Source organism: Meriones unguiculatus, chromosome 18 (assembly GCF_030254825.1).
Source record: "Meriones unguiculatus strain TT.TT164.6M chromosome 18, Bangor_MerUng_6.1, whole genome shotgun sequence".
NCBI classification, from domain to species: Eukaryota; Metazoa; Chordata; class Mammalia; order Rodentia; family Muridae; genus Meriones; species Meriones unguiculatus.
Window position 1 is genome coordinate 66,375,858 of NC_083365.1, and position 14,341 is coordinate 66,390,198.

Below are 14,341 nucleotides of genomic sequence, written 5' to 3' on the forward strand. Positions count from 1 at the left end.
AAAATGAAAATTTTCTATCCGCAAAAAAACCCAGTAAAAGTAAAATTATGACAAATGAGCTGAAAATATATTTGTAAATAATATATACAGAAAAAAAGAAAAGACTATCAGATTATTTTTCAAAAGGGATAAGATAGGAACAGGCAACTTTCAAGCAAAAAAGCAAATGGTTTCTATACAAATAGCAATGGTTCATGAGGGAAACTTAAAGGTTAACTACCCTGAATCTTCACTGCAGTGTTAATTTCCTGGCTCATTTAGTCAAATTTCCTAGTGTCATTGTGTTTGGGGGCTGAACCCAGGGCTGGGCTACACTTCCAGGTGAAATAACTACTTTATGGTACACTCAGTGCAGCCCAAATAAAACTGCAAAAAAAAAAAAAAAAAAAAAAAAAAAGTAAACATCCCTTAATGCTCACATCAGCAAACCCTCAACATCTGATTATACTCAGACCTGTGGGAAGCTGGACTCTACTGCTCAGACATAGAATCCAATGTATGCGATTCCTGCACTAGCTTAATGAATGCCGAGTCTGTTGGGAGCTAGATTCTCAGAAAGAAAGAAGGAAACTAGGAATAAGAAATCCAGAAAAGCCAAGAATCACAAGTATTGGCTTTAAATTTATCAGCATGAGTTTGTGACTCAAACATAGAATCATTTTGATTGAGTCCAGAAGCATTAGAATCTACAGCAAGAATGAACAAGACCTACTGTTGGTCAGATTGTGGCTCTAAAGATTACACCAAAATTGGTGTCTTAAAAGAATGGTTGACGTCAAAGCCAAGTGCAGAAACTCTGGTACCAGTATAAGAAAGCACTACAAAATCTGGGGGACAACTTAGTGGTACTGGTGTAGTCTGATAGGGCTCCCACAGACCAAACCTAAACAGTTTGCCAAAATGGTAAGTCATGGACAAACAAATAGGTTGAATAAAGAGTTTATGAACCCATGTATACGTAGACAGAACTTTAAATTAGTTCTTACTATAGAATACCAACTTACCAGTTTAGAGTGATACTCGGCCTAGTGTGATTTGCCACCATTACGAATGATACCTAAGTTTTAACATTAGGTTACATTTAAAAATTTTATCTTTTAAATTAATTTTTAGTTTCTTATGTGTGCCAAGGAGAAAGTGTGGAGGCCAGAGAACAACCGGGATGGGAATCAGTTTCCTCCTCCCACCATTTGGATCCTGGGGATGGAACTCAGTTTGTTGAATTTGGCAGCATGTGCTTTTACTTGTGTGATCTTGCTGCCCCTAGGTTTCATTCATTCCTGTCCTCCCTATGCCACCACCTAAACAGAGTTTCTCTATACAGTCTTGGTTATCCTGGAGTCCCTTTGTAAACCCTGCTGGCTTTGAACTCACAGCAATCTACCTGCCTCTGCCTCCCAGGGTGCTTCAATTAAAGGCATGTGCCACTACGCCTGGCCCTAGGTTATATTTCTGAAGGAGAGAGAATATTTAAAAAAGCAACACAAAACGCATGTGGTAAGTTTATTACATACACCGGAAACTTGCGAACATAAAACTTGATAGATATATGGGCTGGAGGGACAGCTCAGTGGTTAAAGTCACTTGCTACTCTTGCAGAGGATCTGGAAAACCAGCACCTAAATGGTGGCTCATTAACCACTAATCAGTAATTCCAGTCCTAGGAGATCTGACACTCTGACTTCAGGCACCAGGCATGCACAGGGTGCACACACATGGAAACAGAACACTCATCTACATAAAATCTTAAACAAACAAACAAACAACCCCTGCAGGACAGCCAAGACTACACAGAGAACAAAATACAATAAACCAAAACCAACCAACCATTATAACCAAGTAATCTACTGCTCTGATCTAATGAGTACAGACATCACAGTTCTTGTCAATAATGTATAACTTGGATTGAATCATGAGGAAACAATCAGGTTAATCCAAACTGTCTGTCAAACAAACATACTACTTAAGAACACAAGGGCTATTGCTTAGGCTGGTAGCACACGCCTTTAATCCCAGCATTTGTGAGGCAGAGGCTGGTGAATCTGTGAGGCCAGCCTGGTCCTGCAGAGTGAGTTGACAGGCGAGGTTACAGACAAAACTTGTCTCAACTCCCCCCCCCCCACCTTAAAAAAACAAACAAACAAACCAAAAAACATAAGGATTAAAAATGACAGGTATGGTTAAGATATTGATTGATTAATAGATCAAAGGAACACAAGAAACTACTGAACATAATCCAGAATGGATCAAAGATGCTGAAACAAATGAAAGCACTAGGAAAAATAAATCAGAATGTGGAAGTGATTATTATCTAACAATAGTTTATTTTTGTCTTTTACCATCTTTTATGATTACTTTAAATTATGTGCATTTATGTCTGTGTGGATATGTACATCTGAGGTCTGAGTGTCAGATCTCTGGAACTAGAGATAGAGGCAATTGTGACCCCCCAGCTTACCTGGGTGCTAGGAACCAAGCTCATGTCCTCTGCAAGACTGATCCTCACTCTAACTGCTGAGCCCTTTCTCCAGCTCCTTGATTTTCTGAGTCTATGTAGTAACTGCCCTCATGGGTATGAGAGACTACTGTAGTTTACCCTAAAATATACCCACTGAAGAATCTGCATGTGAAAGCTCATGAGCTTGAATCACGGCCAAGAGATTCAGGAAGGGAAATCCACTTTTACCCCATTTTCCCTAAATAGGATAGTCCTTCAAAATAGGAATCAGCATGCCATTCTTGGCAAGTCTTAGGCTGGTGATAGTTAAGTTTTTCTGTTTGTTCGTGTTTGGTTTTAAAGGAGTTTATATACAAACATACATGGCTTGGTTAACTTCTCAGATACTTGACTACTTCTCCCTCACTACAAGCATAAGCCACAAAGCCTTGTCTTCTAAATGGTTGAGAGCACGGGTTTGTGTGTGTGTGTGTGCCTGTTAGAGGTGGAGGACAGCAGGAGGAGGAGGGAGAACAACTCTGAAGAGTCAGTTCTTTCCTTTCACCTTGTTGAGGGAGTGTATCCTGTTTCTGCCGCTGTGTGGTATAGTCCACCTTAGAGTTTTCAGGCGATTGATTCTCCTTTCTCTGCCTTCCATCTCACGGAAAAAGTGCTGAGATTACAAATGGATGCTAGCACTTCTGGCTTTTTGTTTTATGAGACAGATTTCTCTGTGTAGCCATGGCTGTCCTGGACTCACTCTGTAAACCAGGCTGGCCTCAAACTCACAGTGATCCACCTGCCACTGTCTCCCCAAGTGCTGAAATTGCAGTCGTGCGCCACCATGCCTGGTGCATTTCTGGCTTATGTGATTTTAGAAACGGAATTCAGGCTGTCAGGCTTGTGTGCTGCTTTTATGTTGGAGCTATGTCCTTCATTCTCTACTTGTTAACCTGTCATATGTAACATGGAAGCAGCATATTTTATCATCCAGTCTTTCCATAGCCATCTTTCTAAAGCAGAACTTCTATTGTGTTCTAATACTCTTCACTCTAGGCCCCACTAAGACTGGCATGAAACGGTATACAAGCTGTTTAGGCTCTCTATCAGAATTATAAATCTCTGAGGTGTCTTTTGAATGAATAACATGTTACGCACTTTAATTTTCTCACCAACCTAAATATCATATAGTACTCTGAAAAAATTAAATGTTTTAATGAAGTAAATATTTATGCTATACCTCCAGAACAATGGCAAGTACAGAAGCATCATACCCATTTAGATAACTTAACTAAGATTCATTCCTCAACTATATACACCTTGTATTTTGCTACTTTAAAATTTCTTTTGATAGAGAAACAAAGTTGTAAGAAATTTTTTCTTACTATAGATTTCAGTCTGCAATGACTCCAGAGCCTTCTAACTTCAAGCTCTTAATTTTCTAAAAGGCTTTTCTAACAGCATGTTTTTGTATCAGCAATTAGTAAAGCTGCCTGTCCCCAGCTTGTACATTTCTAGGACAACAGAGTGAGTATACTCTGCATGGCATTCATTCATTTATTCAAAGAATATGTACAAAGTTCATGTTCACATGACAAGCAAATGCAAATTCATAAACATACTGCATAAGATGAAGTGAGGATTTAAAAAAAAAAAGTGAATACAATTATTTCAGAGTGGTCGGGAGAGATTACTGATAAGAAACTGAAGATGACATGGGTTGTTAAACGGAAGTCTTGGTGCTTGGTGTGAGATGTCTCCCTACTGAGTGTTGGTCAGGGAGATCCCAGAGACCTCCAAACAACATAGGCTTTTGCCATTGCTCTTGGCCGTTCAACAGAACTAGACCCCTTTGTTGAAGACACTACACTGACCTCGGGACTTCTCTGCTGGCTAGCTTGCAGAGTGCCAGAGGTGCTATGCAGCCACCACCACTAGGGGAGAAAATTTCATTTAAAGTTTTTTTTTTCCTCCATAATTTTATTTTTCTCATTAGTTACATTTTGTTAATTCTGTATCCCAGCTGTATCCCTCATTCCCTCCCTAATCCCACCCTCCCTCCCTCATCTCCTCCCTGCCCCTTTCCAAGTCCACTAATAGGGGAGGACCTCCTCCTCTTTCATATGACTCCCTTTTGTCAGGTATTTTCAGGACTGGCTGCAAAGTCCTCCTCTGTGGCCTAACAGTACTGCTCCTCCCTTGGGAGGTGGGGAGGTCAAAGAGCCAGTCATTGAGTTCCTGTTAGAAATAGTCCTTGTTCCCCTTACTATGGGAAACCAATTGATTACTGCGCTATCACGGGTCACATCTGAGCAGAGGTTCTAGGTTTTGTCCTCTCATGGACTTTGGTTGAGTGTCCATCTCAGAAAAGACCCTGTGCCCAGATACGTTTGGTCCTTGTGGAGCTCCTATCCTTTCCACATCAAACTCCCCTTCTTTCATATGATTCCCTGCACTCTGCTGAAGGTTTGGTTGTGAGTCTTAGTATCTACTTTGGAGCACTGCTAGGTAGAGTCTTTCAGATGCTTTTTGCGGTAGGCTCCTGTCATACGTTCAATGCACATCCCATTTGTCTTTCTAAATGAGGATAGATCATCATACCCCGGACATTTGCTCAACCATGTTTGTAGCAGCTTTATTTGCAATAGCCAGAACCTGGAAACAACCCAGATGTCCATCAACGGAGGAATGGATACAGAAATTGTGGTATTTTTACACAATGGAATACTACTCAGCATTCAAAAAGGAGGAAATCATGAAATTTGCAGGCAAATGGTGGGATCTGGAAAAGATCATTCTGAGTGAAGTATCCCAGAAGGAGAAAGACAAACATGGAATATACTCGCTTATATAGACCTAAAAGATAGGATAAACATAATGAAATCATTTAAAGTTTTACCCAGTGTAGAACCTGCAAGCTACAATACTGACTCACTACACAAGGTATGTCCACTAGCCCAACAGTGGCATGAATGTTTGGGGGATAACCAACCTCCTTCTGATCTGATTTGAGCCCTGCTCCATAGAAGAATTTCATGAGTGCTACTGCAAACCTGGTCAGAAGTCCATAGCTGACATTATCACAGATCCCAAGAACCTACTTACTGTGAGTTTGCTAAATGGACAAACTGCCGTTTAAACATTCATGCTTATTTAAACCCAAAGATCAGGGTTGCTTTCAACCTCAGTCAGAACAACTTAATTTTTTGTAGTGGTTAGAATAGAGATTTGTAAAATAAATAAATTAGTGATTCATAATGGATCAGTGCTGAGTATGTGGCCTTAAACAGAACATCTATAAAACTTCCATTCCATAAAAGGCTCAGCATCATTGTGGGAAAAGGGCAGAGAGAAAGTAAGAACCAGAGGGTGGAGAGGGGTTCTGTAAAATGCTGTTTTCTGACACCACACAGCTGATAGTCATGAACTCACAGGAGTTGGGATCACCTGTAATCAACACTCTACCATGAATGGGAGAGGGCACATCCTCTCCTTCAGCTGTGAAGCTACTGGTACTGAGTATCTGTTGGGGGAGGCAGTCACTCTCTTCAGGATACAGCCTCTGATTGTCCCATTATCCCATTATCCAGTAGATAACCCCACAAACTCATGCAAGCAAACCCAACTAAACACAGTAGGTTATCATTTAAAAAAAAAAGAGGAACATGGGAAGAGGGAATCCAGGAATGGGGTCATAAGGAAATTTCAAAGATTAAAAATTATATTAAAAAAACTCAAGGTGTCCAAATGAACTATATGAGCCTTGAAGTCAGGGTGCTGTTTAGCACTGAAGTACAAACAGGAAGTAATAGAAGGAGGCGGCAAATGACCAAGGTCAGAAATGGCAGAAAATCAGAAGTGGGCGAAATGTTTGCTAATGTAAGTAAGGACTTGTTACAACTAGCGATAATATGGAATGTTTGAGCAGTGTGGAGTGTGATCTAAGTTATGGCTGCTGTCACTCCTGAAGGGAAAATCAAATAATAAAACAACAATGGTTGGAAGACCAGGAATACTGCTGACAGAAAACTGAAACAGGTTGGCAGCAGTAGAGTAGAAGTGGTGAATTCTGAACACATTTTGGAGAACTCAGAATTTCCCAGTATGAGTATGAGACAAAGAGGAGCAAAGGTGACTGTTAGTACACATGGAATCTGCAGGAACCTCTGCACTCCACTGTTTGATTCAAAAGCTCTAGCCAGGATACTATAGGAAAGTAAGAACTGTGACTTATTAAGTCAGGAAAATCTGTAAAGTCAGGAAAACTAATGAGGTCAAGAGACCAACTGCTTAATTTGGCACCTATTAAATCTGGATGCCACAATATCAGCCCAGCATTTCCCTTTAAAATCCACAGCTTCAATCTCATTGTATACAAATACCACAAAAGGCCCATCGGAGGGGCATCCTGTAATGTACTGGCAAGCAGCCTTTCAAGTACCATTAAAAACACAAAGCTTTGTCTTTCTATGTGACCTGGTAAGGCTACTCCTCCCTCAGGGGGAGGTGATCAAAGAGACAGCCCTTGTTCTCCCTGTTCCCCTTACTATGAAACCCACCTGGACAATGACCCGATATGGGCTACATCTGTGCAGGGGTTCTAGTGAGGGGGGGGCATGGGAAGAGAAGAGGGATGGAGGGAGGGTAGGATTGGGCAGGAACGAGGGAGGGAGCTACAGCTGGGATACAAAGTGAATAAATTGTAATGAAAAATAAATTAATAAAAAAAAAAACCCACAAAGCATCACTGATACAAGGGAACTAATGGAAACATGGGACCTTGGATTAGACCCAGGAACATTTGGGCAAAGACTAGCGGAACCCGAATGCTGTCCAGCTTATATAGTGGCAATGTTAATTTAAGGGGTTTTCCGCGCATGTGTGTACACATTTCTGTAGAGGTCAGTGGACAAATTCAACTAGATGGCAATGAGCACTAGGAATCCTCTCATCCTCACCTTTCTAGTACTGGGATTAGAGCTGCAAACCACTACACCTGGATTTTTAAAAAACATGGGTTCTTGAGATTGGCCTCATGCCTTCATGCTTGCAAGGCAAATACTACCAACTGATTTTCCCAAGTCTAATTTTGGTTTTTAGTGTATTAAGTGTCAGCTGGGATATTAGCATTAAGAAAAAAAAAATGAGGGTAGTGGGAGCTCTCATCATCATCCTGATAACCTCTCTGTAAGCCTAGTAGTACTTCCAAATACTTAAAAAAAAAAAGACACGATTATAAGAGATAATTAAGTAAGAACGTCAAGTAGGCAGGATTTCTACACCAGAAAATAAAGCTCAAGTTGATGATGTAAATTAGAAACTGCAAGCACACACATGACCTTTCCATTTTGTGTGTGGCATATGGACACGTGTGAATGCATGAGTGCACACGTGGAAGCCAGAAGTCAACATCAGCATCTTACCCAGTCACTGTTCACCTTCCAGTTCCTAACACAGGCTCTCTCACTAACCTGCAGCCTAGCCTTTTGGCTAGGTTACCTGGCCAGCAAGCCTAGGGAAGTACTTCAGGTGGATCTGGGGAGCCAAACTAAGGCTCTCCTGTTTGAACAGCAAGCACTGTTCTCTTTGAACCATCTCCCTAGCCAGATAGATGGCTTTTAATACCAAAACACTAAATGAAATTACCCAGAGTGAGTTGATACAATAAAGGTACTACAGCAGTTTATAGGGTTAGGCAGAGAAGGGGGAGTAGCAAAGGGAACTAAAAATGTTAGGGAGATTAGGAGACAAAGGAGTGGTGTCCCTAGGTGAAGAACGCATTCATGGAGAAGAAAGCAATTGCTGTGCACACTAATAAACCCACTGTGAAGTAATTGTGGATAGAGAAACGTGAAGGTCACCTGTGAACCAACCAAACCAATTCAGCAGAGGCAATATTACTATTACTAGACTACACAACACCACTATATGGACTTAACAAACTTTCTAAAAATAGGGTCCTATCTCTTGTACATGGTGATCAAGGCAGTGCCATCTACTGGAAAGCCACTGTCAAAAATTTCCTCAATGTTGTACTCTTATGCAATATGCAACCTATAAAATCAGATTCAGTCCTTTTGTGTTAGACACAGGGTCTGGCTGGGCTTAGCAGACTCAGAGAATACACTGAGCACAGACAATTCTCGGAAGGCAAGGAGTAATGGGGCAGTAGACAGTGGTGCTCAGCCTTCCCAGTGCTACCACCCTTCATACAGTTCATGTGTGGAAGCCCTAACTATGAAATTATTTTTGTTGCTACTTCCTAATTTTTCAGTGATCCACAGAGTTTTTGGTTTTTTTTTTTTGTGCTGATGAGAATATGCCAGCTGAGAAGAATCTGATAATATAGAAGAGAAAGTCGAATGGTTAACATGATGACCAAAATGCAGTTCAGATAGTTCATCAGCACTGATAGGAAAGCAAAGCAGAGATGTTCAGACACAGACACATCCAGTTCTTCATGCTGTGGTGACCCCCAACCACAAAATTATTTTTATTACTTCATAACTGTAATTTTGCCACTATGAATCATAATGTAAATATCTAATATGCAGGATATTTGACACGAGACCCCTAAGAACCACTGATCTAGAGGCACAGTTGGATTTAACCAGATATGAACAGAGGAAAAAAAAGTGAGTATGCATAAAGAAGGGAGAATCAGAGGCATTCTGGCTGATCTTTAAGTAAGGACAGAGATGGCTCAAAAGGTAAAGCACTTGCCTTGCAAGCCTGACGACCCAAGTTTGATATCTAAAGACCAAACTTATACAAAGGTATAAGGAGAGAACCAACTCCCAAGAGTTGTCCTGACCTCCATATGTGTGTTATGGAATGTATTTCTTGTGTCTACACTCGCACACAAGAATATTTTTTAAAAAGGTATCAATGGCTGCTGTTACATGCCTTTAATCTCAACACTTGGTTGGTAGAGGCAGGCAGATGTCTGAGAGTTTGAAGCCAGCTTGCTGTACACATCACTGGTTCTCAACCTTTGTAATGCAGCAAGCCTTTAACAGGTCCTCATGTTGTGGTGACCCCAACCATAAAATCATTTCATTGTTACTTTGTAACTGTAATTCTGCTACTGTTATGAATGGTAATATAAATATCTGATATGAGACCCCAAAGGTTGAGAACTATTGCTCAACAGTGTGTTCCAGGACAGCCAAGACTACAGAGACCCCCCCACCTCACACACACAAATTTCCAAAAACCTTTCATTTACAATGAAGCCAGGCGGTGGTGGTGCACACCTCTAATTCCAGCACTTGCGAGGCACAGGCAGGTGGATTTCAGGCAGGTGGATTTCTGTGAGTTCCAGGCCTGGTCTACAAAGTGAATACAGGACAGTCAGGGATATACATTGAAACCCTGCTTCAAAAAAAAAAAATAAAAATAAAAATAAAAAAAAACAAAACAAAAAACAAAACAAAACAATTAAAAGGAAACAAAATGAATTCTCTCTGGGTCAAGAGTCACCACCTTTCCAATTCACTCAATTACTTGTTTTTTTTTTTTTTGTTTTTTGAGGTAGGGTCTCATGTATCTCAGATTAGCCTTGAACTCACTCACTCAGTAGGTAGCAGGAGGATGATGACCTGGAACTCTAGGTTTTCCCGCTTCTATCTCCCGGGTGCTGGGATCACTAAGGCCATGCAGTATTTTCATGTTACTGCTCCAATAGGATCGTGAACTTTAATTGATAACCTGGATACTCATAATTATCCATCTTCTCAGGTCTTTCCAAAGACTCCCCAGAGTACTGCTAATGGTACCCCCCAAAAAGATTAAGGCAATCTGTTAAACCTAGATCTTCAAACTCCTGGAGTTCACAATTAAATGTGAAGCCCCGAGGCTCAATGGCTGAACCACAAGCAGGCATCTGTTACATAAAAATGGCCCATTTCTGAGTGACACATTATGCTCTGGGTGTATTGCTTAATCTCTCTCAACGCAACGCCAAAGGAGGAGGCAGGCTATCAGTCCCCTTCCTACTCTTAACCCTTGTATAACATTGGTTAGGCATCTATAGCAAGATATTATTAAAGAATATGCAATTTGTTGCAAATCCTAGCCACAAATTGATACATTTACATTTTTATTAAAATGAGTTAAAACCAAACCAAAACTTTTTCTTTCAACAGCAATGAAGAGAGAACTATAGCTGTTGAGCGATTTTTAAAGGAGAGGTAGAAGCTTAGTACCCCACTTGAGGAGTAACACAACCATCGGAAATTAATTAGCAAGCAAATGACAAACCATGAGAAAAATTGCTTTAAAAGAACATTCTCTCCCCCAATCCCCGAGACAGGGTTTAGCCTTGGCTTGCTCTGTAGACCAGGCTGGCCTCAAACTCACAGAGATCACCTGCCTCTGCCTTCCAAGGACCAGGATCAAAGGGGTGCGCCACCGCCACCCAGCCGAACATGTGTTATAAATTCTGTTTTAAAGATTAATGTTTTGAGTCCTTATGTCAAAGCATTTTACATGTGAGTGCTTATCACAATTCTGGAAGGAAGACATAATGTCTGTGGTATAATTTATAGAAAAATGTAAGAAGGACTGGCAAAATGGCTTAGCATGAAAAGGAACTTCCCTTGCAAGCCTGATTATCCAAGTTCAATTCTAGGAATCACATAAAAGTAGGAGAGAAATGATGTACAACGTATCCTAACTGCTTCATGCTGTGGAATGCACACACAATAATAAATAAAATTATTATGTAGAGAGACACTAAGAGTTACTGGCACCAACATTTCTGCAAATTCATATAAGCTCTAATAAGAATAAAATAAATTTATGCAATGTGGTATTATTTTCAAACCTAATGTCTAACAAATCGAAAATCACTGGGAATCAAGGTTAGAAAGAACAGCTTGCTGATTTCAAGGTCAGAATGCCACCATCTGTGCTCCTCCATCAGTGCTGGACAATACAGAACGACCATTTCCCAACCTCTTCGGTTCACATTTATGAATACAAAGGGGGCAGGAACAAAACCAAAGCTGGAGGATGAGTCATGAGCCTGGGAAGCCAGCCTCCTCCACAGTAAGTACTCTTCTTTCTCTTCAAAGTCAAGACTCAGGACTCTCCTCTCAACCTCCCCCAGCTACTGATTTGGCAAAGTAGAAAGATTAAATTATTCATTTAGGGACATACAAAAGTAATGTAGCAGCATTAACAAATCAAAATCATTACCACATCAATCAAATAGCTACCAAATACCTACTTAATGTAGTAAAGCAAAGAAATAAATAAGCTACGGATGTGGCTAAGTGATGGAGCACTTACCATCTGCAAGGCTCTAGGTTCAATCCCTAGCATGGAGGGAGGGCATATAAATTAACTGTATTACTCTGAAAAAACAAGCAGGGGTCTTAGAATGAGACTGACATGCCAATCAAGGACCATGCATGGAGATAACCTAGAACCCCTACACAGATGTAACCCATGATAGCTCAGTGTCCAAGTGGGTTCCCTAGTAAGGGGAACAGGGGCTGGCTCTTTGATCACCTCCCCAAGGGGGGAGCAGCCTTACCAGGCCACAGAGGAGGACAATGCAGCCACTCCTGATGAGACCTGTTAGACTAGGATCAGAAGGAAGGAGAGGAAGACCTCCCCTATCAGTGGACTTGGAGAGGGGCATGGGAGGAGATGAGGGAGGAAGGGGCAATTGGGAGGGGACAAGGTAGGGGGCTAAAGCTGGGATACAAAGTGAATAAACTGTAATTACTATAAAAAATAAAAAAGCTGTCTCACTGTCCTTCACTTACAGTATTTTTATACCATGTATGTTCTATATGTGTTATGCTTTCATATCCTGGTATTTTACATAGTAACGTCTGCATCCCAGGCGATATTACCAATTAACAATCCCCACTCACAAGTTTTGCGGCTGGCCTAACACTTTACTATATGTGTGCACGCTGGGGTACATGTCTGTGGGTCACTTGTTTTGTCTGGCCTGGAACTTGCCTTATGCTTTAGCTCCTGCCTCTAAGTACTGGGATTACAGGCAATGTGCAGAAATTTTCAATTCACTATGTAAATTAAGCCAATACAGTATTATACTGCCTATTACATTCTGTAAAAACAAGCATATTAATGTACCCTCAATGCCTAACAGTCCTGGTGCCTGATAGCACTCTGTGTGCGGACTACAAAAGACCCGAGAATCCATCCTCTCTGTGTTCTTGCCTGTGATCTTCTTCATGATGCAAAACATTTAATGCTTCCTGGTTGCAATGGGTAGCATGCAGGAAAAAATGTAACTGGTTATTTTTAAATTTCTTCTACAATAAACCAGCATTTCATAAATGAAAAAAAAAAAGGCAGAGGCACATGAGACAAAATAGTTTTCTTTCATAACTTCATTTAAAATGAGTATTTGATTACCATTTCAAGATCAAAAAATTAGATCATACTTAAAGACAGGTTAAAAAAAACAAACCTATGAATTTTGTTTCTCAGAGGGTCTAATACTCATGGCAATTTTCTGCCTTATCCCCTTCTTCGCATTAACCACACGTCCAGCAGAATTGTTTTGTCTTTGTTTTTTGCGGCAGGCTTTCTCTGTGTACTTCTGGCTGTCCTGGAACTTTGTGGACCAGGCTGGCTTTGAAAGAGATCCAGCTGAGATTACAAGTGCATGCCACCACTGCCTGGTCATCAGAAATGTTTTTAGCTATAAAAAGAACGATCACCAGAGCTCATTTTTGGAGACCACTGTCTCTCAACCATCCTGCCTATAAAACACAACAGAACACAACCAACATAACTAAAATGTTACAATTATATTAACAAAACTAGCCAAAATACTACTCAGCACATTAGCATGAAGGTCTGTGCTGAGGAATCCTTTTAATCAAAGGACAGTGCCGCAGTATGGTGTTCATGAAAAAGTATTTCTCCAGTCTAGATTATTTTTCACTGAGACAGGGGTCTCTCTATGTTGCTAAGGTTGGGTTCAAACTCCTGGGCTTGAGTGAGCATTCTAGATGCAGGTAAACTTTGAAATCTGTAGTTTTTTTTGTTTTGTTTTTGTTTTTAAAGACTTTTATTGCTGTTCTGGTCTCTTTGGCCTTGGTGGTAGAAACAAGATGAAAAGGAATGTCATCCTTTGGAAAGCGTCACAATAAGATGCACGTGTTGTGCCACCACTGTGGCTCTAAGCCCTACCACCTTCAGAAGTTGACCTGTACCAAACCTGGCTACCCTGCCAAGCGCAAAAGAAGTATAACTGGAGTGCCAAGGCTAAGAGATGAATCACTACCAGGACTAGGTGGATGAGGCACCTAGAAATTGTCTATTGTAGATTCAGACATGGATTCTGTGAAAGAACACCACCTAAACCCAAGAAGAGGGCAGCTGCTGCAGCATTCAGTTCATCTTGAGGATTTCTGTCAGTCATAAAATAAATGCTCTGGTTTCAAAAACTCAAAAAAATTACTTTTATTTGTATGTGCGCACACAGATGTCAGAGGGTAACTTGGGGTAGTCCCTTCTCTCTAACGTGCATTCCTGGGATCAAACTCAGGTCATCAGGCTTAGTGAGAAGTGGTTTTACCTACTGAGTAATCTCACTCTGTACCTTCAAGTCTAGGACTTTGACCAATGGACAAAGTAAGATCAGAGCAGAAACATATCAGAGACAATTTATTTACTTAGGCTGAACTACCTGTAAATTCCTCAGTGCTCCAGAACATGTACTGCCATCTTGAGACTACCAGTCACAAGAGCAAATATTTACAATACAGACTAGGTAACCCTTATCTATAATACTTGGAACCAGAGATGTTTTCCATTTCAGTTTAGACTTTCAAATATTTCCGTGCATATACACACAAAGATAAAGTATTTATGTGATGAAACCTGAATCATGTATGTTTTCCATATGCATGG

The 14,341-nt window shown here is 40.7% G+C and overlaps 1 protein-coding gene and 1 pseudogene across 7 annotated transcripts in view; one reads left to right on the forward strand and one right to left on the reverse strand.

Annotated features, from left to right (window-relative positions):
- Epb41l5 (erythrocyte membrane protein band 4.1 like 5) overlaps positions 1-14,341 on the reverse strand; it is a 92,279-nt gene that overhangs the window by 27,912 nt on the left and 50,026 nt on the right. The window lies entirely within an intron of this gene.
- LOC110546413 (large ribosomal subunit protein eL37-like) lies at positions 13,325-13,833 on the forward strand (annotated as a pseudogene).